This window comes from Neophocaena asiaeorientalis, unplaced genomic scaffold (assembly GCF_003031525.2).
Source record: "Neophocaena asiaeorientalis asiaeorientalis breed wild unplaced genomic scaffold, Neophocaena_asiaeorientalis_V1.1 scaffold26, whole genome shotgun sequence".
Classification (NCBI taxonomy): domain Eukaryota; kingdom Metazoa; phylum Chordata; class Mammalia; order Artiodactyla; family Phocoenidae; genus Neophocaena; species Neophocaena asiaeorientalis.
This window is the reverse complement of record NW_020173108.1, coordinates 1,177,290-1,202,590: the sequence shown is the minus strand read 5'-3', so window position 1 is coordinate 1,202,590 and position 25,301 is coordinate 1,177,290.

The window sequence follows — 25,301 nt, the reverse complement described above, 5'->3', positions numbered from 1 at the left end:
TCTCTCTAGAACTTCTTCCTCCACTTGTAAGAATAAGGGTTAAAGGAGACAGAGTTGGGAAGAGTGGCAAAGCCATATTAGGTTCCAGGCAATCAATAATAAAGGGCTCAAGGGTCAGAGAATAGCAGCTAGTAAGAATAACTAAGATGTACTGAATAGTTCTTCTGTGCCAAGCACTATATTAAGCTACTTACATGGATTTTTTTCACTTAATCCGTAGGACTACTGCCTGAGTAGAGGTTGTATTATTAACCCCTTTCTACCAACGAGGATGTGGATTTACTCAAAGGAGTATAAATATCTTATTCAGGCTGAGACACACAGTGTGGTCCAATTGTTCTCAAATTTTATCATGGAGGAATATCTGGAGAACTTGCTACAACAGAATATATGTTTCTACTTCAAGAGTTTATGATTTAGAAGATTTAGAGTGGGGGGGGTCTAAGAATTTACACTTGTACAAATTCCCACGTGATGCTGACAGTGTTGGTCCAGAGCCCACATTTCAGGACCACTGCTACAGTCCAGGACAAGGTTCAAAATCAATCTCAGGCATCCTAACTTCAGAGCCCACAAATTCCCTGCTAAATACACATTTTTGGCAGAACCAACCAACCCAAGTTCCCTGGGTTAGGAATGAGAGCCATTGTACCAGCCAGACTCACTTCACAATGCTAAGCAAGGCATTTTATATTTCAATGTCTTTATAAAATAATAATAGTCAAACCTTCTGCCAAACCCATGAAATATTGTGAGACTTAAGATTTTTCCTAATGTAAATATGAATTATCATAAGGGGTAGAATCAGTAAGGAAATAACAACTTATTGTACTTATTGGACTGTAAGCAGTCCAGAGACTTAAGCACCCTCCAAAGGAAGCAGGTGAGACACACTAACAGCCCTTAAGAACAAAGGTATGTCAGGAAGCTGCTGGGCATCAGGCAGGAAAAAAGAGAAGCACCAGGAGACAGAAGAGATGAGGAAAGAGAAGGTGATCAGTAAATATTTCACTTACTGCGATTTCCCCTTAATTTGGCCTTAAAAGGGAGCAGTGGTTTTTGCACATTTTTTGGAATTGGAAGAGACGAGTAGAGGCCCTACTGTAGGAGGGCCTTATAGTCACTTAGATCCCATTCCCTGGCTCTACAGAGGATGGATAAAAAGTGCACCTCAAGTGGCATACAGTGTTTGAGAAAGACATGGCTTACAGTCATGTAACAATTAGAAGATAGCACCAAACGGGTTATGGTCAAGTACCTGCACCTCCGGCACGGTTAGTGTTAGTAGAAGCCACAAAGAAACAAGTAGGACGACTTCAAGGTAGAAGCATCGGCACTCAGCCCTGGGCCTCCTAGACCCCAAGACAACAGAATTCAACAAAGGAAATGACTGAAGTCATCTCCAGGCAAGTACTCCAAAACAGAAAAAGCTTAGCACTCTCCAGCATATTGGATAAAGCCTGTTCTTATGGCCTAGCAACTTTATTCTATTTTTTTAGGTTTCCTCCAATTTTTACTTTTTAAAAACTGAACTATAATTGATTTACAATATTATATTAGTCTCTGGTGTACAACATCATGATTCAATAGTTTTATAGATTATACTCCATTTAAAGCTAAAAAATATTGGTTATTACTAGCATACTAGGCATTTGTATACAACTAGATATAAATGACTGAGTTTATTTTTAAAAAAGAAGAAGTAGTATGTGTTTTACAACATAATTCTTCTGAGAAACTTCTTTGTATCACTTGGAGGAGTGAGGCAAATGTAATTAAATAGAAATTATCTCCATCAGTTTTAAAGTGAGATGACTTTGGGCCCCTTTTCCAAAATATTCATGTATTATATTGTCTCTGCTGTTTCAACATCATTTTCTTCCCCTTAAAATTAATATATTTTCTTTTTTTATTGAGATACAGTTGATGTACAATACTATATAAGTTACAGGTATACAACACAGTGATTCTCAATTTTTTTTTTTTTTCTTGATATGATCCCTTCCTACTCTTTTTTTTTTTTAATTTATTTATTTATGGCTGTGTCGGGTCTTTGTTGATTCTCAATTTTTAAAGGTTATACTCCAATTATTGTTATTATAAACTTTTGGCTATATTCCCTGTGTTGTACGATGTATCCCTGTAGCTTATTTATTTTATACATAATAGTTAGTACCTCTTAGTCCCCTGCCTTTACTGCCCCTCCTCCCTTTCCTCTCCCCCACTGGTAACCCCTAGTTTCTTTTCTGTATCTGTGAGTCTGTTTCCTTTTTGTTATAGTCACAAGTTTGTTTTAATTTTTAGATTCCACATACAAGAGATATCATATATTATTTGTCTTTCTCTGACTTATTTCACTTATTATATTTTCCCACCACACCATTTAGGGCTAGTTCCCTAGTGTGTGTTCAGGGAAATAAAATAAGCAAAACTTGAAAACAATGCAAAAAGAAGAGTTCTATAATTTTTTTTTAAGAATTCTATAATTTTTTAAAATGTTATACTACAGTATTCTCTGACAAGACTGCCTGAGGGTCATTTGATTCTCTCATGGGATATAATTTTGATTTACTATTCACAGTTGATTAAGGCTCGTATGTCATAACTCTGTAAAGTTAGAGGTTGATTTGTGGACAATGAACCATGTGTGACTTTCTTTTTTTTTCTGTTTGATGGAGAAGATATCCCCTAAAGGTTACAGCTTATTGCCTTACAGGATATTAATGAGTTTTTTTATCAGACCAAGCAATCTCAACCCAAATTTCTTTTTCCACTGACCTTATAAATCTGAATTTCTCATATCCTCATTAAATCACCTTTGTCATCCTGTATTAATGAACTGAATAAAATTTTGAAACGTGCTAACTACTTGTATGAGTATTATTTTATAACAATTTGAGAATCGCACATTTTCATGTATAATGGATGCATTGATGTTCAAATCTCTTAACTAGATTTTTTTCATATCTCATTTTAAACTTGGCTGGGAGGCAATGGTTTGAGTGGAAGCGGAAATGAATACAGTAAGGTCAGTAGTCATATAATGGGTATCAGGAAACAAGACAAGTTTCTTACTACCTTATCCAGGGCTTTGGAAATAATTGGATATTAAAGAATATGTTTAGATATAAATGTAAGACGTCTTAGATCAGGTAGATCAACTAAATTTGCTCCCTGGGAACAGACCTATACTCTGTCTTATCATGGACTTGTGGATATTTGTAGCTAGGTTCAAAAAACACTCTGATTGGGAAGACATATGGGAACATATGTATATGTATAGCTGATTCACTTTGTTATAAAGCAGAAACTAACACACCATTGTAAAGCAATTATACCCCAATAAAGATGTTTAAAAAAAACAAAAAACAAAAAAAAAAAACAAAGAACACTCTGATTGATAGCGGAATAGAAGAGGAATAAGGCATAGTCCATGCTCTCTTGCAGACTTTACAGTTCCATCCATTCATCGATTGATTTAGTATGTATTTATGGAGTGCTTCCTAAGTTTCTACTCTTGCTTGATATAAGCAGTAAACTTTTTTTTTTTTTTTTGCCTTTCACTGAGCCTACTTTCAGAAAAGTGGGAATGAGAGACAAAAATAGATGCATAAAAAAGTTAGGTGCTGATATGTGCTATGAAGAAAAATTAAGGGGAGTAAGAGAGTAATAATGATGGAGGCTGCTATTTCGTATGCGGCTGGGGTGTGTACATATGGTGGGGAGGGTTCCTCTGAGGAATTTACATTTGAAGCAGGCACACAATGAAGTGAGGGGATATTGTTAATTCTTAATTTAAATTGGTCCAAAACAAATGATGTTATAAATATTCATTGTTTATCTTTCAAAAACATTCTAAGAGAATATTTAAAATATGTAAACCCCTGCTAAGTGATGAATGAGAGATAATCAACCCAAAGTAGAATTTCTATTATAACACTGTCTATAAGTTGATACTAAAAGTTAAAAACAAAATGAATCTTATCTTCTTTAACTATAAAAATAGTTAACTACACAGCAAAGGATAATAGAATTTCTATTTTCCTTGTCAGAATCTCTTTGGTTCCTAGCATCAAAGTCAAAATAATTATCTTTTCTTATTTTCCTTCAATTCCTCAAAATCATGTCAAACTTATCTTGCTTATAATGAGAAGAAGAATCCTAAAACCTGGCTGCACATTGGAATTACCTGGGGAATTTCAGATACATGTAAGTTTCCTGGATGCCAACAAACCAGTTCTGACGTAATTGGCCTGGGATGTAGCCTGAGCTTCGGGATTTTGATACCACTCCAGGGACCCATTCACGGCAGCCAAAGTTACGTAGCATCCATGTAAACCATGACTTTACCAGGCAGTTCCCCTCTCTGTCCACCCCACCACATCCACCTGCAGTTTCTGTCTTTCTTTTTATTGTTGACGGAAGAACCATAACTTGTTCATCCCATTAATGTCTTCTAACCCTTACTGGCCCTTCCTATTGGCAGACGCCATTTCATTCTTCATCTGTGGAGACTTTTTTTTTGCCTGAGAACTAACAGGTTTCCTCTTTTAATTGAACAAATCACTTAATAGACCTATTTGTTGCTATCATATAATTAAATATAACAATATGATAATTAAATTTCACAACTAAAACCTAATTAAAACATAATTCATAATTTAGCTGTGTATAGAATTTTAGGTTAAAAGCTATTTTCCCTTGAAATTTTAAAGATATTGTTCCATTTCATTCTAACACCTAATGCTGCTGATGAGCAGTTCCTTTGCTCCTGCTAGGTTGATTCATTCATACCTTAAACAATTTTGCCATATCTTGTTTTTACTTTATAGTCTACATGATTGTATTATCTTTACTTTTTCTAAACCTTGTACGGAATAATGATAATTTTAAATTTCTACATTATCTTTATTATTTTTTAATGGTCCTTTCTCTTAACATCCTGTTCATGTTCTTTGGGTACAAGGTCATCTTCAATTACTCTGAGGATATTTACAGGATTTTTTTTTCCTCTTCTGTCCTTTGAATTTTCACTTTTTCCCTGGGACCAGGTCTGTTTATTTGGGTCTTTCTTTTTCATATTGCTGATTTTCTTCAAGTACTTAAGTGATCCATTGTTATCCTTTCAGGGTTAAAAATTAGGGGATAGAAAGGTTAACTGAGGGTTCTGAGTATAGGGGCATAGTTTGACTTGGGGTATTTGGTTTACTCCAAATGGGTGAGTAGTTTTTCACTAAGTCTGGGCTTCCCAAATGTCAGACTAAGGAGGGCATCACTTTGGAGATCAACACCCACCCTTCCAGCACTAGTCCTCTTTGACTAGTTGACTTAATCTCCTTAGAAAAGAGCCCTCCCTTTTACCAGAGAGGTCCATATTAAGGTGCTCATAAGCTAGTATGGAAGGAGGAGGCAAGAGAGATCTCCAGTGCATATGCTCCGTGGTTAAGTTTTCAGTTAACCACCTATTTTTAGCCTCTTCTCCCATTACCATATGAACCCAAATCTGGAGCTTCTGGAGTTGCTGCAAGAGAGATCACCTTTCTCCCCTCTCAATCCCTTTGAGTATTCTGGGCTATAACTCCCTCCTTTCCACTTGATCTGTTAAAACCCTATGATTCGATCTCTGTCTTCCAGAAATATGTTGAAATCAGTCATCCACTAATTACCCCATTCCATCATAATTTCTTCATTGGTTTGAATTTATTTCTTTAAAATTTTCTTCTCTGCTATTATATTAATTGGGTCTTAGATGAAGGGAGACCAGTAAGCATGCTTACTGTGTCATCTGGGGGTCAGAGAAATCAAGGTTTCATTCTTATACCTACCTGTTTTTATTTAAATTTGACCTTAAGAAAATTTCTTCAAATAGTTTTTCTTCAAGTAGATTTTTTTGATGAACAGTAGTCTGACCGTCTACAAGTGACAGATGAATTATATGACGAGACTCACCCTGTGGTGAACTGTACCCAATTAATGACATCGAGTCCAGATTTTCTTTTATATAACGCAGATGCTAGGACCAGAAGAGAGCTGTTTATACTGGATATGCAGAGGTCAGCCTGTGAGCCAGCGTTTGTAGAAAGGACAGGAGAAGCCTGCTTCTTAATGTTGGTAAACTCAGTTCTCCCCACAGACAAGAACCACTAGAACTCCTTCTATAGTCTCAGCTTCACTCTCAGTTCCTAGGACCAATTCAACATGAGCCAGGAGGAACTGAACCACTCCAAATTCCAATTCCACAGTTTCTCCTGGTCCAGCTCTGGGCTGCTATTTGATCCAGTCCTTCTACTGGGCCTCTGCGATTCTCTCTCTCCAGGAATCCTTTCTCTTGCTGTTTATTCTCTCTGGATACAGACAGGGGTGGGGTTCTGCTTGGCTGGGTGCCTCCTTCTCTTGGGCTGGACACCTGAGCATCTGCTGGGCCATCTGCCTGATGCCGCCTGGCCTGCGGGCCCTTAAATCAGTTACCTTGGATTCCACGCTCTTGGCTCCTATTGTTGGCACAGAGCTCCCCCACTGTCAGTCTCCATGTCACCATTCACAGTGCTCTGTGATTGTGTTCTTTAAGCATTGTGTTTGCCCACCAGCTGGCACTCTTTTGTCAGCATCTTCTAATGGTTACTTTCCAAGACTTGTCTAGACCCATAAGCAAGATGCAAGTCAATTTATAGACAATTTTCAGATAGGACAAAGATGACAAATTTTTAGGGTGACGAATTATCTGAAACAATACTGAAGCCCCATTTCTAACAATCTTTACTGCCTCCTCGCCAGCTCTAATCTTCTACCCTTTTAATCCTACTGTATTCCCATCTGTGAGGCAGAATGATAGGAGCTAAGAGTGCGGGTTTGGATAGAATCAGGGCTCTAGTAACTATACATTCTTTATGGCAGAGTGTTTGTCTCCCCACCCAAGAAGGGAGAAAATAACATTACTACTTCAGACAGGTTTTGAGAATTACTGGAAATTATACACTGTTGGCATCCAGAATAATCCATCTACTTCTTCTGCCACTCCATAGTGCCCGCCTCTTATATCTCTTGTACACTTATGCTGATCTCACTTAACTCACTGAATTTGCCTGTGAAAATCTGAGTGTGTGACCTTGGCCTGATCACTTAGCTTAGCGTCCCAGATTCTGAATTTTACTCCCATCGTAAAAGAAATACCTAAGAACTAAATAACTATTTCCGAATACTGTGCCATTTTTATCACTGTAAATTTAGGCATATTTATACCATAATTTAATTTGTGAAATATAAGTTAAGCATTTTAGGAAAAGATAATTTCTTGTTAGTTTGCATAAACAGCAACTGAATATTTACCCATGAAAATATACTGGTGACATGATTTTGGGATGAAACAACAGTAGGGATTTAGAAATTTCCTCATTTAAAATTTGAACATTTCATATATAATGCAAATAAGTGTATTTATTTAGATCCTACTCTCCTACCACAGCTTGTCCCGAATAGATGAAGAAGTTTCCAAAATGAGAATGGTATTGCAACAGTTTTTCAGTTAAATTATGTCAGCACTGAATAAGCCTTGCTCTAAAAAAAAAAGGAAACAAGGAACAACTTGCATATGTTTTCGTGTAAGCACTTCTTATACCAGTGGTTTTTACCATGCAGTCAGTCAGTATCTTGAAGAGGAGATGGCCTCCAGTCACCAGTATTTTTCAAAAGCGCCCAGGTGATTCTAATATGCAGCCATGTTAGAAGACTACTCTCTGATATAAATCAGAGAATGTCAACACTTGGATCACATTTTTATTTTTTTGTGGTACGCAGGCCTCTCACTGTTGTGGCCTCTCCCATTGCGGAGCACAGGCTCCGGACGCGCAGGCTCAGTGGCCATGGCTCACGGGCCCAGCCGCTCTGTGGCATGTGGGATCCTCCCAGACCGGGGCACAAACCCGTGTCCCCGGCATCGGCAGGCAGACTCTCAACCACTGCGCCACCAGGGAAGCCTGGATCACATTTTTAAAGAGCATGTCTAACTCTAAACCCAAATATAATGCAACTGAACATGGTGGAAGTTAAAGCAATATTAAAGTAATATTTTCCTGTTCATAGGAATCACCTCAGATAGTGGTTGAAAATGTCAATTCCCTGGGTCCTCTCCTGATTCGGGTCAGATTCAGTAGGTCTGGGGCAAGAACTAGGAATCTGCATTCTAACTCCAGCTGATCATATATGTATGATCATATATATATATATATATATATGATCATATATGTATAGCAAATACAAGGTATAGAGCTCCAAAAGTTATATAAACTTCAAGGAAGTCTCAAATACAGTGTTAAGGTCATGGGCATGTGTCACAGTTCTCATGTGTACAACACACTGAAAGTCTTTTTTTTGTGGGTTTTTTTTTTTGATTTGGGTGTCAGAGGTCGAGGGAGGAAGGAGGTGTGGGGAGATGGAAGTTCAGAGCGGAGACTGACAAAGGGTGAGGAATCAGGCTTATGCGAACTTAGAGACGATTGAAAGAAGAGAATGTGGTAAGGATTTGGTGGCCTCGTTTTACAATGGCTGTAACTTTTACTTAATACTTTACCAGGTACCGCCCCCAACCTCTCTCCTATTTATAATAAACCTCTGCTTTGGGATTTTGCCGGAAAAAAAAATCAGATTAAAGAAATGTTATGAAATTAATGTGATTTAGTATAACACAAAAAAGAAGGCAAAAATCTACAATGGAGAAAAGACAGTCTCTTCAATAAGTGGTGCTGGGAAGACTGGACAGCTACAGTTAAAAGAATGAAATTAGAACATTCTCTAACATCCTACACAAAAAAATAAACTCAAAATGGAAGCCTTGACATTATCTCGGATCATAGAAAAATGTGTAGTGAGGTTCCAGAAAAATTCTTCGAGGTACAGGAATTTGGATAACAAGATCATAGAAATTATCTCACCAGGCTGGCAGAGAGCAGTCAGCAGCATGTAAAGTAAGTTTCACTGAACAGTGCAGGTGACAATGGACCTCAGCCCTCCTTGGCCCTGTCCCCACCCTGAGTACGGAGAATCACAATGGTGAACTTCTCCTTACCCTCCGCTGCTTTATGCTAAACAGTGTTTCATTACTTTGTGTTTAGTGCTGGGATGAGTACCTAAGTATGGGGTCCATGACTTTTATATAACTCTAGGCACAGTGAATCACTTTCTTCTGGACAGGGATGAGAGATGTAAAAATAGGTACTGCACAGGGCTGTGCACTGGGTCAGCAAAGTATAACTGCTTGTTTTTGTGAAGAAAATTTTATTGGAACACAGCACACCAATCATTTATATAATATTTGTGGCTGCTTTGGCACTGCCATGTCAGAGTTGTGTAGCTGTGACAGAGGCCATGTAGTCTACAAAGCTGAAAGCATTTACTATGTAGCATTTTACAGAAAAATTTTCTGGCCCTGTGTCATCTCGCCACTGTGAAAGTTCCTGGGATTGTGTCACCTCAGCATACAGCACAGTATGGGACAGTGAGAGGCTGAGCCCTGAACACCGTAGGTACCTGAAGCTATTCCTACCCCTGGGCTTCTCAGCTTGAGACTATAAATGATTATCTTTTGTTTTGTTTTTGTTTTGCTTTACTTTGCTTTTCCTTTTGTTTTACTTAAGCGATTGGAGTTGGGTCTTCCTTTACTTACAAAAAAAAAAAATAGTTCCAATACCAATTATGACAATTAAAAATACAAGTAGAGGAGAAAAAAAGTAACATAGCTGGAATTGGTGTAGTAAGTATTTAAATATCTGACCAACTTCGAGTGAGGTTGAGAAACTAAATTATTTTTGCAACAAACAAATACTCCTCCCTAAAAGTTGCAAATACTGGTAGGAACAACTGAAGACAGACTAACAAAAGAATGATTCCTGTGAAGACCAAGACAGAGACAACATGCTAGCTATCCTGTGAGCAGGTCATCACCAATAACCTGGAGAGCTGAGGTGAATGGCACGTGCATACATCACACACTAGATAACAGTGTTTCATACTTTGCATTTTTAGGCTTACACTAGCTGCTAGTTGAAACTGATATAGCTATACAGTTTAACTCTTTTGTTAGTTTAATTCAGAACTGGCTAATGTTCGCCTTTAACTCCTTACTTTCTAGCACAGGATCTGACTTACGGTAGATTCTCAATGAAAGGAACAAAGGAGCCGGAATTAGATGACCCAACATTTTCATTTTAGGATGCAGATCAAGGGAATACGTAATAAGAACTTAAAGAATTAGTCCTCTCAGAGTGCATCCTTATCTGAAAAAGACAGTCCCCAAAACACCTCTACTCTTTTCTAAGTGGATAAATTTCCCTAAAATGTCCAGTGTGTCTTATAAATTCTTAATTGTAATGACTTAAGCTGACCAATGCTCTTTAAAAACATCAAGTCACTTTATTCATGATCCTTGATCATGTTTGCAGTTGACTATTGCTGACTCTTAACCTTAAAGAAATAAAATATGCATGAGACCTTGGAGATTGAGTTAATTTTCTGTTAGTGAACAGTATTCTCTTAAAGGATATGCCCATGTTGGATTTGTTGGGAGGGGTAAGACATGTTGTGTGAATCAATAATGTTCCCTATTATCGGTCAAGAATATAGTGAGCCCTTATCTATGCAAAGAAGACGTTTCTGTGTTCCAGGCTTCACTTGTAAAAATTATTTTTGTGAATCTAGTGCTTAATCCCTTTGTTTCTGTTAGGATAAAACTTGCTTTATATAAGCCCTCTTCAAGTCCTTAACTGAGAACAAGAAGCCTAGGTTCAGACTTGTCCTAACAGTCTGAGATTTTTCATCTCACTGATAACAAAGGGTGATACAGAACTGCTCTGTGTAATGTAAGTCTCACTTGAAGATTGGAGAATAAGATTGCTAGTTAATCTTCCAAAATTCAAATAAGGCTTGAATTCATTAACTGAAGCACCTACATTTTAACTGAGGTCCTTCTTCTTAAGAAACTTCTTCTTAAACTCACCATGCATCTGGCTTACACCTTGTTCTCTACTGAAAGCAATCAAAGATAAATCCCTAAAACAGGACAGAAGTCCACATTAGTTATCTCTAGCTGCATAATATATTACTTCAAAACTTAGTGGCTTAGGGCTTCCCTGGTGGCGCAGTGGTTGAGAGTCCGCCTGCCGATGCAGGGGACACGGGTTCGTTTCCCGGTCTGGGAGGATCCCACATGCCGCGGAGCGGCTGGGCCTGTGGGCCATGGCCGCTGAGCCTGCGCGTCCGGAGCCTGTGCTCCGCAACGGGAAGAGGCCGCAACAGTGAGAGGCCTGCGTACCACAAAAACAAAATAAACAAACAAAAAACTTAGTGGCTTAAAGCAACAGTATTCATTATGTCATAGCATGTCAAGAATCCAAGCACAGCTTAGCTGGATCCTCTGGCTCTGATCTCTCACAAGGCTGCAATCAAGGAGCTGAACAGAGCTGTTGTCATTTTAAGGTTCAAGTGATAAAAGATCCATTTCTACAGGTGCTCACCTTGTTGTTCCAAGATTTAGTTCTTCATGGGATGTTGGACTGAGGGGCTCAGTCTCCTACCAGATACTAACCAGAGCCCTCCCCCTCCTTGGTTCCTTGTTACAGGGATCTCTCCAAGGGCAGCTCACAACACGGCAGCTGATCTCATCAGGGTGAGCAAGTGGACAAGCAAGAAAGAAAGTGCTAGAAAGATGGAAGTCACAGTCTTTTACAACCTAACCTCAGGAGTGACATTCCATCACTTTGGCAATACTCTATTTATCAAATAGAGTCACCAAGGCCAGCCCACACTTAGGTTGAGAGGATTAGACAGGGTGTAAATATCAGGAAGTGGGGATCCTTGGGAGCTACCTTAGAAGTCTGATTACCACAATGTTCTTATAACTGAAACTGCCAGCCGGGATTGGTATCTTAAGGGAAACAAGGCTGCGGTGTAGGAGTTTATTTGCTAGACTGATGGTAGCTGTCTCGTCCCATGCTCATGAGGCGCAGCTACTTCAAACTTACTCTTCACAAATCTCTCCAACCCCTCACCTCCACCTTCCTCTTCAGTTCCTTACTCACAGAGAAAATGCTCTTTACAGAGACATTGTTCCTTATTCGCAGAGAAAATGACAGCAATCAAACGAGACTTTCCAAACTGTAGACTGTCAAAAGAGAACTAGGTAACTATATTTTAGCTCATTCTTTCATTTCTATTCCAATTTCAGAGAAGGAGATATTCCTGTTTTCGAGTAATTCCTTGCTGATACATCTTTCCTTTCTACTCAAGGCCTTTACTTCCCATTTCTTCCTTATCCTGTACCGTCAACACAAGGCCTTCTTACGGTTTCAGTCATGGCATGGCATGTGCCCAGGTTTCTCCCATGTTCTGTCCTTGTCCCCTTCAGATAGCACCTCACTGCTCTTCAGTCAGCTACTTACTTGATTGTGGCCTACTTGATGGTGGCTACTATTTTCACCAAGGCACTAGTCCAACTCTTATCAGGGTTTATAGCTAAATTCAACTGCCTTGAATTTATAGCTAAATTGAATTTGTAGCTAAATTCAACTGCCTATTTTCAGGCTCTGGCTTAATTAGCTTTCTGTATCATTTAGGACTTTTGATTGTCCCGCCCCCCCCCGCTTCTAGAGATACTCTCCTCCGCTGATGCCCATAATACCACCCTCTTACAGTGTTGCTCTACCTGCCTGTCTGCTATTTCTCAGTCTTCTTTGCAGAGGATTCAGTCTGAACCTGGCCCTTTAACGCTTCTCTTTTCATTTCTAGGTAAGGCATTCTCTTTGTATTCTATAAGTACTCCTAAGACCGTAGCCACGTCTGATTTTAATTACCATCTCTATGTGAACAACTCCTCAAGTTTTACCTTCACAAATTTTTCTTTCCTAAGCCTCATGTTCCTATTTAACTATGTAAGAAAAATCCATTTGGTAATTTAAGTTCAATTTCAAACTGAACTCCTCATCCCTCTCAACCAAGTCTACAGCTCCTAAGAGGTTCTTCCTTTTTATGAGAACTCCCTCCATTCTGCTACCCAGGTGAGAATCCTGGACTCCTCGCTTTACATAGATACCTCCAGCAAATCAACTCTCAAGTGTCAATCAAGAGAAAGAAAAGATTAGGTGCTAGGATAATTCTAACCTAGTATTTCACATCCCCCATGCTCCACCTTTAACCTCCAAATTGAATAAAAATGAAATACATAAATAAGTGACCTTAAACAAAATCAAGATGGTGTATATGGTAGGCAGAATAATGTCCCCTGCAAAGATGTTGATGTCCTAATTTTCAGAACCCATGAATATGTATGTTATATGGTATGAGGGAAATACCATTGCAGGTGATATTAAGGTTGCTAATTAGATAATCTTAGAATAGGGAAATTTATCTTGGATTATTTGGGTAGGCTCAATGCAGTTACAAGGGTTCTTAAAAGTGGAAGCGGGAAGAAAAAGGATAGTCAGTATCAGAGTGCTAACATAGAAGAAAGGCTAAACTACCTATTGATGACCTTGGAGACAGAAGGGAGCGATGAATTAAGAAATGAGGACAAATTTTAGAAGATGGATAAGCAAGAAAATGGATTCTCTTCTAGAGTCTCCTGAAAGGAACACAGCCTTGCCAACACCTGAGCTTTAGCCAGTGAAATATTTTTCAGACTTCTGACCTCTAGAACTATAAGATCATACATTTGCTTTGCTTTTAGCCACTAAGTTTGTGGTAATTTGTTACAGTGGCGATAGGAAACTAATACAGGCTACCTTCTTTAAGTCACATTTTATTTTTTATGTTAGACTAAACCAGAGATTAGCTGCTACTAAAATCAGAAATGATATTACCACCAACTCTGCAGAAATAAAAAGATTTTAAGAGAGTATTATGAGCGATTTTAATCCAACAAATTGGATAACCTAAATGGAATTTTAAAATTCCCAGGAACACAAAAACATACCAAGACTAATCTGAACAGACTTATAACTAATAAGGAGATTGAATCAATAATCTAAAATCTCCCAAGAGACAAAAGCCCTGGATCAGATGGTTTCACTGGTGAATTTGACCAAACATTTAAAGAACACCATTCCTTCTAAACCTTTTCCAAAAGACTGAAGAGTAAATACTTCCTAACTCATTTTCTTGAGGTTACATTACCGTGATAGCAAAGCCAGACAAAGATACTATAAGAAAAGAAAACCACAGACCAACGTGCCTTTTGAACATCTGATGCAAAATTCCTCAACAAAATACAGGGATACCTCATTTCACTGCACTTCGCCTCATTGCACTTTACAGATATTGCATTTTTACAAATTGAAGGTCTGTGGCAATCCTGCATGGAGCAATTCTATCAGCATCATTTTTCCAACAGCATTTGTTCACTTCATGTTTCTGTGTCACATGGTGGGAATTCTCACAATATTTGAAACGTTTTCATTATTATTATATTTGTTCTGATATCTGTGATCAGTGATCTTTATTACTACAAAAAGATTACAACTCACTGAAGGCTCAGATGATAGCAGTTTTTAGTAATAAAGTATTTTTAAATTAAGGCATGTACCTTTTTTAGATATAATGCTATTGCATACTTCATAGACTAAAGTATAGTGTAAACATAACTTTTTTTTTTTTTTTTTTTTTTTTTTTTTTTTTTTTTTTTTCTTTCTTTCCCTGCGGCAAGCGGGCCTCTCACTGTTGTGGCCTCTCCCATTGTGGAGCACAGGCCCCGGACGCGCAGGCCCAGCGGCCATGGCTCACGGGCCCAGCCGCTCCGCGGCACGCGGGATCCTCCCGGACCGGGGCACGAACCCGCGCCCCCTGCATCGGCAGGTGGACTCCCAACCACTGCACCACCAGGGAAGCCCTAAACATAACTTTTATATGCACTAGGAAACCAAAAAATTCGTGTGACTTGCTTTATTACAATATTCATTTTATTGCAGTGGTCTGGAACAGAACCTGTTATATCTTCAAGGTATGCCTGTACTAACAACCAAATTCAGCAGCATATTAAAAGAACCATGTGAAATCTATCACAAACCTGTCCTCTCTCATAACTGGTATTTAACATCATACTGCAAGTCCTAGCTAGTAACAAAGATAAGGAAAGGAAATAAGAGGTATACAGATAGGGTAGTAAATCAAACTTTGTTTACAGATGACATTAGTGTCTATGTAGAAACCCCTCCAGCTGAACCCCCCCAAAACCCTCCTGAAACCAATAAACAAGGATGAAAGTCAATTATTTTTGTATTATTATATATACCAGCAATGAAAAACTAGAATTTGAAAAATGCTTAAAGACTTACCATTTATGATAGCACCCAAAAAAGAAATACTCACGTGTAAATAAAACAAAATTTCACAGGATCTTTATGCATGAAAATACCAAAACTCTAATAAAAGAAAATAAAAATCTAAATATCACAATAAGGGTTGCCTAGGAATCAGAGTCACATTCACCAAAGGAGGCAAGACCTCACTAGAATCCTGACCATTTCTCACAGGATCTCAAGGATGCTTGATCTTTCTCTTTATTCTTCTACTACTTCTTTCAGTCACCAACTTTCTCACAACCTTCTTCAGTTAACATCTTTTCATATCTCTAATAAAACTATTAAAACATCATTTGAAATGACTGCTAATGTCAAGTTGTGTGTGTGTGAATATACACTCCAGTGTGATTTGTGTCTGTAAACATTTATTTTTGCTTGGAGAGAATAGTGCATTTGATTTAGTGCAAGATTTTTTCTCTGCAGTGTCACACCTACCTTGTGCTAGTTTTCTTGTTTTTAAATCTATATACATAGTAATTATCAATGTCATACAAATAATTAAATTACACTACTCTGCTTCTGTTATACCTATTTCATCAATGAGATTTAACCTTATCAATGTCCTTTAATTATATCATGAGATAAACAACTTATTAAATCAATGCCAATAGTATACAAAAGTGGTCCTTTTCTCCTACTTTTCTAAAATTGGCTCCGTGCAATTTTCAGACACTATAAAGAAAACAAAAATAAAGTTGGAAAAACTACCATAACTTGACATTGTACACGATAGTTATTAAATATAAGCTACACTCTCACTTTTTTACATGATAACAATTATTTTCCACTCATTTAAAAAAGGAAGCTCAACAAATCTGATCATGACACTGGACAAAATAATGCATGATATATACTTCTCCTATGGTTTGTAAGCAAAGTTCAGAAAGATGCTATAGACTCAAAGAAAGTAAAATAAAACATCCCAGTGACTTTTAGGGACACAGAGTGGAACAGAATTTATCTACTATTCCAAAGGTCAAAGGGCACTAGTAGGAGATGAACCTCAACACTGGATATTTTGAACTGCGTTATTAAGTCTTAAATTTGTTCAAATCTAGGAGCATTTTTGTACGATGCATCAGTTTTCATGGAGCAAGAGAAATGATACTGGTTTGAGTGTCTTCGCTAGTTTAGAACTCCAAAATAAAGGCTGGAAAATCAGAAAAGAGCAAGTGTGAATTAGAAAAATAAAAATACTTTTCACATCTAATAAATTTCCAAATCGCACATATACCCTGACAATCTTGTGGCACTGGCTCACACACAGAAACTATATTCTTGTTAAGGAGTGATTGAAAAATTGCACAAAGTGCTTTATTGGCTTTATGTCATTCTTTGAACAGTGGCAAATAATGAACTCCATTCTTGACGGAAAGAAGCCACTTGTATTCATGTGCCAGTCACTTACTTTCCTAATCAATTGTGTCATTCTTCACATTGCCTTCTCTCAAAAAACGTGAGCTTGGAGCTGGGAAAAAGTTAAAGTGATGTTTTCCATTGTCCAAATTACAAAAGAGCATATTTTCATAGATTACGTCCACGTGTGCTAAAGATATTATCTAATGTGGAATAACAGTCGCATTTACTTGTCAACACTAACACATAATTCCAAGTTTCTTTCCAAATCCTGAAGTAGTTCACTATCATACCACCTCAATCTAATACAGGTCTTAATAGTTGGCATTAGCTATGCACATTTCCCTATCTCCATAGAGACTAAAGAATAATCACTCTTGTATGTAAATACATTTAGTATAACTACCCTACAGACCACAGTGGCTGCTGCAGTTATTAATGAAGCTGCACTTAATTTGATGCTCACTGAAATTACTTTCTAGGAAAAATGCAAGAGGCTAAACATAATCTGAGCTCAGACTCCACACTTGCTGTATTTGATAAACTAGGAGAGAACTAGTAAAACTGTTTGCATATTAAAAATGTGACTGCTTTTCTGGTTGGGATGTGAAATGTGCAAGTCTTCCGTTCTCCTCCCAAGGTCAGTTGGTATTTTGTTCTGAGTATGTTGCTTGAATCTCCTCGGGTCCTTATCTCCAGAGTCTGTGGTTAGTCTTTCACCATAAAACAGCCAACAATAGGACTTCCCTGGTGGCTCAGTGGTTAAGAATCTGCCTGCCAATTCAGGGGACACAGGTTTGAGCCCTGGTCCGGGAAGATCCTACATGCCTCGGAGCAGCTAAGCCCGTGCGCCACAACTACTGAGCCTGCACTCTAGGGCCCGCGAGCCACAACTACTGAGCCTGTGTGCCACAACTACTGAAGCCCATGTGCCTAGAGCCCGTGCTCCGCTACAAGAGAAGCCACCGCAATGAGAAGCCTGCGCACCGCAACGAAGAGTAGCCCCTGCTCGCGGCAACTAGAGAAAGCCCGCGCGCAGCAACGAAGACCCAACGCAACCAAAAATTAATTAATTAAAAACAAAAAAACAAACAAAAAGAGCCAGCACGAAGCTCAAGTCAACAGTAAAAGCCAAAGCAAGGAGGGCAGACTGCTGGTGGGGCACACATGTGCGTGCGTTGTCACCCGTGTTGTTTTGCTATTTGAAAAACTTCCACCAAAATACACACATTTGCATTGAATTGTGCATTGGAGTAAACTTGGAAATTTTGGTTGGCTAAGTCTTAGCATACAAATTGTTAGTTTATAGGCTCAGGGTAACTAAAGGCACCCCCTGCAGACTGTGCTGGGACTGCTCAGATTCTGAGGAAATGTACAGTACCAGCCTTTAAATCACCAAACCCATTAAACTTTTTAGTTTAGCCCCCTTTTGTTACTTTATGTGACCTCTGGTTTCTTACCTCTGAACCCAACCTCTGCACACACAGACATTTCAAAATGTATCCCGTCAAAATCCTTCAAGTACTCTACTTAAGAATATCCATGAATCAAATTTTCTCTATGCCTTTATACATGTTAAGTGACAACCCTTAGTTGGTGTCTTTCAGACATCTCAGCTGAGAAGAAGAGAGTTTCACCATATTACTCTTGCCCCTTTTTTTGATAGCAACAGGTCTGTTGATTTTTGAAGAGTTCATCCTCTTAAGAAATCACTTATTATAAAGCAGAAACTAACACACCATTGTAAAGCAATTATACTCCAATAAAGATGTTTTAAAAAAAAGAAATTATTACTGAATTCAGAAGAAAATTCTGCTCTCTACTTTCACCAATGTCCACTGTTTGCTGACTTTCAGATGCAAAGTAAAATTCTTTACACTTCCTATTTATAGTTCATCTTCTCTAGGCCTGTAATAGTCTTGAACAAAGCACCAAAACAGAAGAATGGATACAGAGCTTCCCTCATGTACCTTAAACCGTGCTTTCTGTGAGATTCTGGAAAAAATCAGGCAGCTTATTTATCAAACTAATCTGTACCAAGGCCACACTCTACAAAATATAGATACTACTGGGGCTCATTCACAACACAGAAGTGGTCTTAGAATTAATTTTTATAACATCTGGGATAGTCTCCAAACCTTTCAGCAAAAGAAAAACAGATCCTATTGAAATGCTATAAATTATTAAGCAGTTAAGCATCTAAAATGTCATTTTCATATGCTATCTTTCATTAACCAATGTCCTTTTGTCACTTGAAAAATACAAGTGTCCCTAATTCTCAACTTGGAATTAAATTTGATTACCAAACGACATTATCAACGACCTAATTAAAAACAGAGATTCTGAAAATCCAACCTAGCATTTTTATTCCCATGTCAGCCAGTAATTATGAGATTCATGATTTAGCTGGGTTTCTTTTTTGTTCTTTATCAAAACATATGCCTCAGTTTATAAAACATGATTTAGAGTGATGCAGTTTCTACAATTTTACATCATTTGATCACTATCAGTAACGAAATGTACTGTAATTCAAGCCAGGAGTTAGCCATTAATCCTTAAAACAATGATCACTGACATTTAATAAAATATGTGAAGATCATGGTTTAATTCTACTTCCAATATTCTCTATCACATCTGCTCTCCTCTGTACTCTCGCTTATGAAATAAACAAGAGAATTACTACTCTTTGTGGCTGATAGCTGGTCCAAGAAGATTGGTAGTGTAATTGCTAGTCTGCTATTATAAGTCATGATCTAGTAGTTTAATATAAAAGAGTTAAGCAATTTCAGTTACATATTCCCATTATGCAACTCTCAATGATAAGAAACTTTCTACGTGAGCAGAATGCCTCATGTCATTGGACTCAACCTTTTTTTTCTTTCTTCATTTTGCATCATATATTCAAGGCTAAATTAATCACATTTCTCCCCAAATTGGCCTTACCTCTTGACTTTCCTATTTCTTTAAATATGAGTACTTTTCTCCTAGTTATTCAGGCTTGGCCCCTAAAAGTATTTCTTCACTTCTCTCTTTTCTTAACCCATTACATTCAATCATTCTAATTCTTACGTGTCTTTCATATCCTTTTTTTTGTTTTTTTTCTTTTGTATTAAATATATATTTTTTTACTTCCACTTCCCAAAACATTGATCCAAGTCTTCACTCCATTCATTTGGACAATTCCAATTACTTCCTACCTAGTCTCTTTACTTCCAAGCTCTCTGCCCTCCAATCCAAACTATTTACAAACCGCACATTCACTTTCTCACTATAAAGCTCACATCACTCCCCTGCTAATTTTCAAGCCCTCACAAGTTCCTCACTGTTTAAAAATAAAACTCAAATTTCTTAACCTAACACTCAAGGTCCTACACAATCTGAACCCAACTCCTTCTTCATACTGTTCAAGATTCAAGTCATAATGCCTTTTCCTTTAGCATGTCCCTACTTTTCCTTGCTATCTTTGTTCTTTGCCATCCCCTATATATTTAACACTCTCTATGCTCTTCTTTTACAATCTATTCTTCAAGTTATTTTGTTTAGATCCTCCTTTCTCACATGACCATATACTCTAGAAGAGATCTCTCCCTTAAACTTTTAAAAAGCTTTATGTTTGCATTAGTTATGAAACATTATGGCTTTTTCTCTAGTCTTTCATGTTAGATTTATAACCCCCCAAAGCTACTGATATCATCACATTCTTTTCTATCTAATACAGAGCACTGCATAGGAAATAGTTCAATAGAGGTATGGAGATGACATGGATGAAATAATAGCTTACATGTAAGTGAGGGGGCAGCAAACTATAGCCTGTGGGCTAAATATGGTCTCCCACCAGTTTTTATAAATTAATTTTTGGGGTGATACAGCCATATCTAGTTGCTTATGTGTGTCTAGGCTGCTTTTGCCCTGCAATAGCAAGGTTAAGTAGCTGCAACAGAGACTCCATGGCCCACAAAGCCCGAAACATTTTAGGCTTGATAGAAAATGCCCTTTAAAGAAAAATTTTGCTGATCTGTGATATAATACACTGAAGGAAAGCCAGAAAACATAATCCTTCTTTGGGTGCCTGAAGATATTCCACAAGGAGTGTCCACTCTGGTCCTGTTTCCGTTTTGTCACTGCCCTCCCTTTACTGTCAGCACACCCATCAGCTCTACAAGTAAGACTATTCTTGGCTAAGCCATCTGAAGCTGGGTTTTTGTAGAGTGCTTCTTAGGAGCATACCTGTTTAAAAGGCACTTACATTGGGGCACCTTAGATAAGCTCTGCAGTCAATATTTAGGACCTATGCTGATCCTCACATACAGCCACTGACAAGTGACAGCTGCCGGTCAGTCAGAACTCACCTATAGATTTCACCACCATAAGACGCAAGCGCAGAAGGAGGTGCAAAGCTGTCTCAACCATGATGGAAAACGTCTCAACCATTAGAAGCCATTTTAGTAAGAAGATTCTTCTCAATATTCCAGAGAATACGTTTAGCTGACTCATTTTGTCAAAATAAAAGTGGTTTTGGCCATTTTAAAACTTATAGAAGTCTTCTCTAAGGATTGAAAGTAGTATGTTTTATACAGAACCTGAAATAATTATTTCTGTACTTTGGAATTCATAGCTCCCCAAATATAGCACCGCGCGCTCATATACATATTTATACATCTATCACTTTGAGTATTCTCATTTCAAACCTAAAAATTCATAGGCTTACATACATTACGATCTAAAGCCTGAGGAAAAACTACACAGGTTCTTCTGGATTATCCCAGCTACATATAGTTTGATGCTTCTGCATTTATTCAGTGACTATTACTTAGGAACTGTCATGTTCCAGGCATCACGGAAATAGTACGGCATAGCAAAAAGAGCACCAGATTTCTAGCTGGCGGAACAGGGTTTGAATCTCACCTCCACAAGCTGAGTGAATACAGTTATTTAATGTCTGATACATAATTTTTTGTAAAATATGGAATATGATATACTTGTTGAGAGAGTTGTTATAAGAATTACGTGTGGTAGCTATGTTAGTCTACCTGGCGTATATCCAGTTCAGGTTCTGCCTTCTGGGAGCTAGCCCTGTGTGCTAAATATAGAGGTGATCACTAGACCCAATCTGTACCTATTGCAGGGGCCTCATCCTTCTGGTAAATTTCCAGGGTTGGGCATTTGTCCCAAAGTCAGGACAGTTACTGCTGGGATAAATGTTTCTTTGTCTATCAGACCATAAAACTTCAAGAGAACAGATCTGGAGAAGCTGGTAAAAATGCTCCACCAAGTAGAGAAAGACTGCGTGTAGCAGGAAAGAACAAAGTTAATATAACTGATGGATAGAGAGAGACTGAGGTCGCTCAGTTCTAGTCCCTTGGTCACTAGGGCTGTCCTGGAACCCTTCCAATCTACTCCCTTTCTGCTAAAGCTGTATTCTGTATACAATACAAAAATGCTTACCAAAGGTAAGTGCACAACAAATGTCAATTTCCTTATTCTACCTCCAGGCACCTGGGAATAAGAGGATAAACAGTATATGGTCTCCGACATCAAAATGCCTCTGGTTTAGCGTCTTCACTTTTTAGACAGCAGGGACCTTGTTTCTCTTATTTATTTCCAACATCTAGAGCAGTGTTTGATACACAGTAGGTAAACAATAAACACCTTCCAAATAAATAAGTTCGTGGTTAAATAACTGTAGTTTTTAGTTATTATAGTTAAATAGTACTGACATAGTGAGTATTATAATAGACACATGAAGATATCTAAGAAAATCAAGAGAAACTTACCTAACAAGGTTTTTGCAAGTATTATAGATAAAGCGTACATGAGAACAGGAAACTAATGAAAATGTTGTTGTTAATATAGCAGATATTAGTTGCCCCACAATACCCCAAGAGCAAGAAATACTAATGTTCTCCATTTTTCTAAAGTAAAGCAAATCTGGCTCTAACAGCCTATAAACCAAGATCAGCACAAAGCCCAAACTCAGGCATTACTGGAGCTCCTTTCCCTCTCTAACGAATCACACAGAATTCCTGGACTTAGAATATCCTGGAAAACTAACAGAGGAGGACCCTGGCTTCAGGCCACAGTGTTGTTGCATTACTTGAGGCCCTGCTATGCACTGCCTCTCTTGGACTCTTGTCCATTACCATCTCCCGGACACTATCTCTCTGAGCCGTTGCCACAATGCCCACTCAGCAATCCCTTGCAAGTTATGCAAAAAGTATTTTTGGCATGGTGCCCAAGGTCACATTATTTAATTGCCAGGTCTCCCCAAATACCCACCCAGCATACTTAGTCATCCATCTCCAAGGTGCAGCAGTTGGCCAGAGTTCTAATCTGTACCACCTGAATAGTCCTACAAACTGCCCTTTCCCCATTCTGACAGCCACCTCCATAGAGGAACACACTTTTTCAATTTAATATATCATCCTTTTTCCTTCTATGTCTTAGGTAACATGATGACTGATTTCCCAGGTATGGTTTAGTCAGACCTTCAGAAATGGCCTGTTACCTCTACTTAGAACACAAAGCCATACTCCTTAAAGGAGGAAGAATCTCCTTTCTTTTTTTATTGTGATTCCACTGGTGATCAAACAAGAAATACTTCCTCAGCCAAATTTTTGGGGTACATTCTGTTTGTGAAAAGTTGCTCTCCTACATTAATGTGGTCACGGTTATCATTGTGATGGTGATGATGATGATGATGGTGATAAATAAACTAAGAAAAGCTGAACATAAGTGAAGATTCACCCATTTTTAGCTATACATTTGGAAGAAACTTCCTACTGCAATGCATTTTCCCCAGGAGAAATATTGTTCTAAGGGATTATAATCGTCAGTTTGAGTTCAGTAGAACAAAAAGATTTCTCTTGCTATTTCAAAAATTTGAGACAAATGTGCTCATGTTCTCTTCAGGCACAGGTAAACATCATTAGTCCAAACCTTCATAAATAGAAGGGGGAAAGGCTTGAATTCATCAAAATAAAGGAGGCATGAGCAGAAAGCATTATACATATGCGCAGAGAATCTGTATGCTCCTTGTTCATTCCCAGTCTGACATAGTTGAGGGCTTTCGGGTGTCATTCCAGCTTTAATACATTTTAGCTGGAAGCTTCTTTACCTGGAGGCTCAACTGCCAAGCCACTGTCAGTCCAACTATTTTTCATGTCAGCTGGTGATGAGCAATTACTGACACGTTCATAGGTATCGCTCCCTCTCAGTCCTGACCCTTCACTGAGTTTCAATAGCATTAGATGAGCTAGATGCACTATTCCCAGCCTACCTGTGGTAAAATAGACACACAAGGACTAGAATGCATTGAAAGAGACTACAGCCTTTTGGGTCATAATTTATTAGGATCAAAAGAGGCATTAACACTAACAGATTTAATGCTGACTTCAAGAGAAATATATTCAGAGAAAGAGCTTTTTTCCTCTCTTAGAGCTAGGCAGAGGTATTTCCCCAGAATAAGAAACAGTGGCAACTGACTCAATAATTTTAAGTGTAGGTAATTCATTGACAACATCACAGATTCCCTATCAGTAAAAAAAAAGAGCTTCGTGTCCAGATGTGTGGAAATTCCCAAACCAGCCCAGAGATTGAAAACCTTTCTTTTAAGCTAAATTTAACTCATTAGTTATCTCGCTATAGCAATGAAACAAGAATATCTAATCCACAAAGTGATGTACCTTTTCTAAAATGATCATGGACTTAAAATAGCGTTGGCCATACATACCATCCTAATGTACTATTTTCTCGTTTTATTATAGTTAGAAATTGATGATATGTGATTAATCCTCAACTAGTTTCTGTTCTCTTCAACATACGTATCACGAAATGAACCATCAGAGACTGAAGTATGTTTTGTACTTTATAAAGGATAGCACTTGCTATTGTTTTGTCCCTTAAAACATTTTGTCATTTTATTGGTCAGGGAGGGGAAAAAATGGAATCACTGCCCACTCCTCATTTAGAATGCATGAATACTTTAGCAAGTTTTGTACTTCACTAAACATGCTAGCTATTAAGTCTCTCCATCTTGTTATTGTCTCAAAAGTGGCAATGAAAGCATAGAATTATTCCATCATCTGGATAAGATTTAGAAGAAATGTAAAATGATGCAAAATTGGCTTATTTTACTAAAACCTGTAAGACAACTTTGTAAATTAAAAAAACACTTATTTGCAAAAATTATACCCAAATATCTAGCATGCTGGATGATGATCAAAGTAATATACATTTGGGGAGTAATTCCTTAAGAACAACCGACTGTAAAGTCTATGAACCAAGTGATTGTATCATTTTAATCTATGATACACAGGAGAAAGTGAGTCATTAACAAATACCCCTGCTATGTAACAAAGTTTTATATGCACTCTTTTTATGTAATACAAAAATATGTCTATAATTCACACAATGACAAAACAAAATAACAGGCATCTCCTTTATCCAGTCACATACCTGTCTCAGGTTACGACTGGAGATGCTTACTCCTTGGTAAACATGCCTTTATGAAAATGTTAGTTTGAAGCACTGGCAATAAAACATGTATTTACTTTGGCCACTAATAGCAGAGCACTCGTTTGGCTAACATTTCCACAAACTATTGTC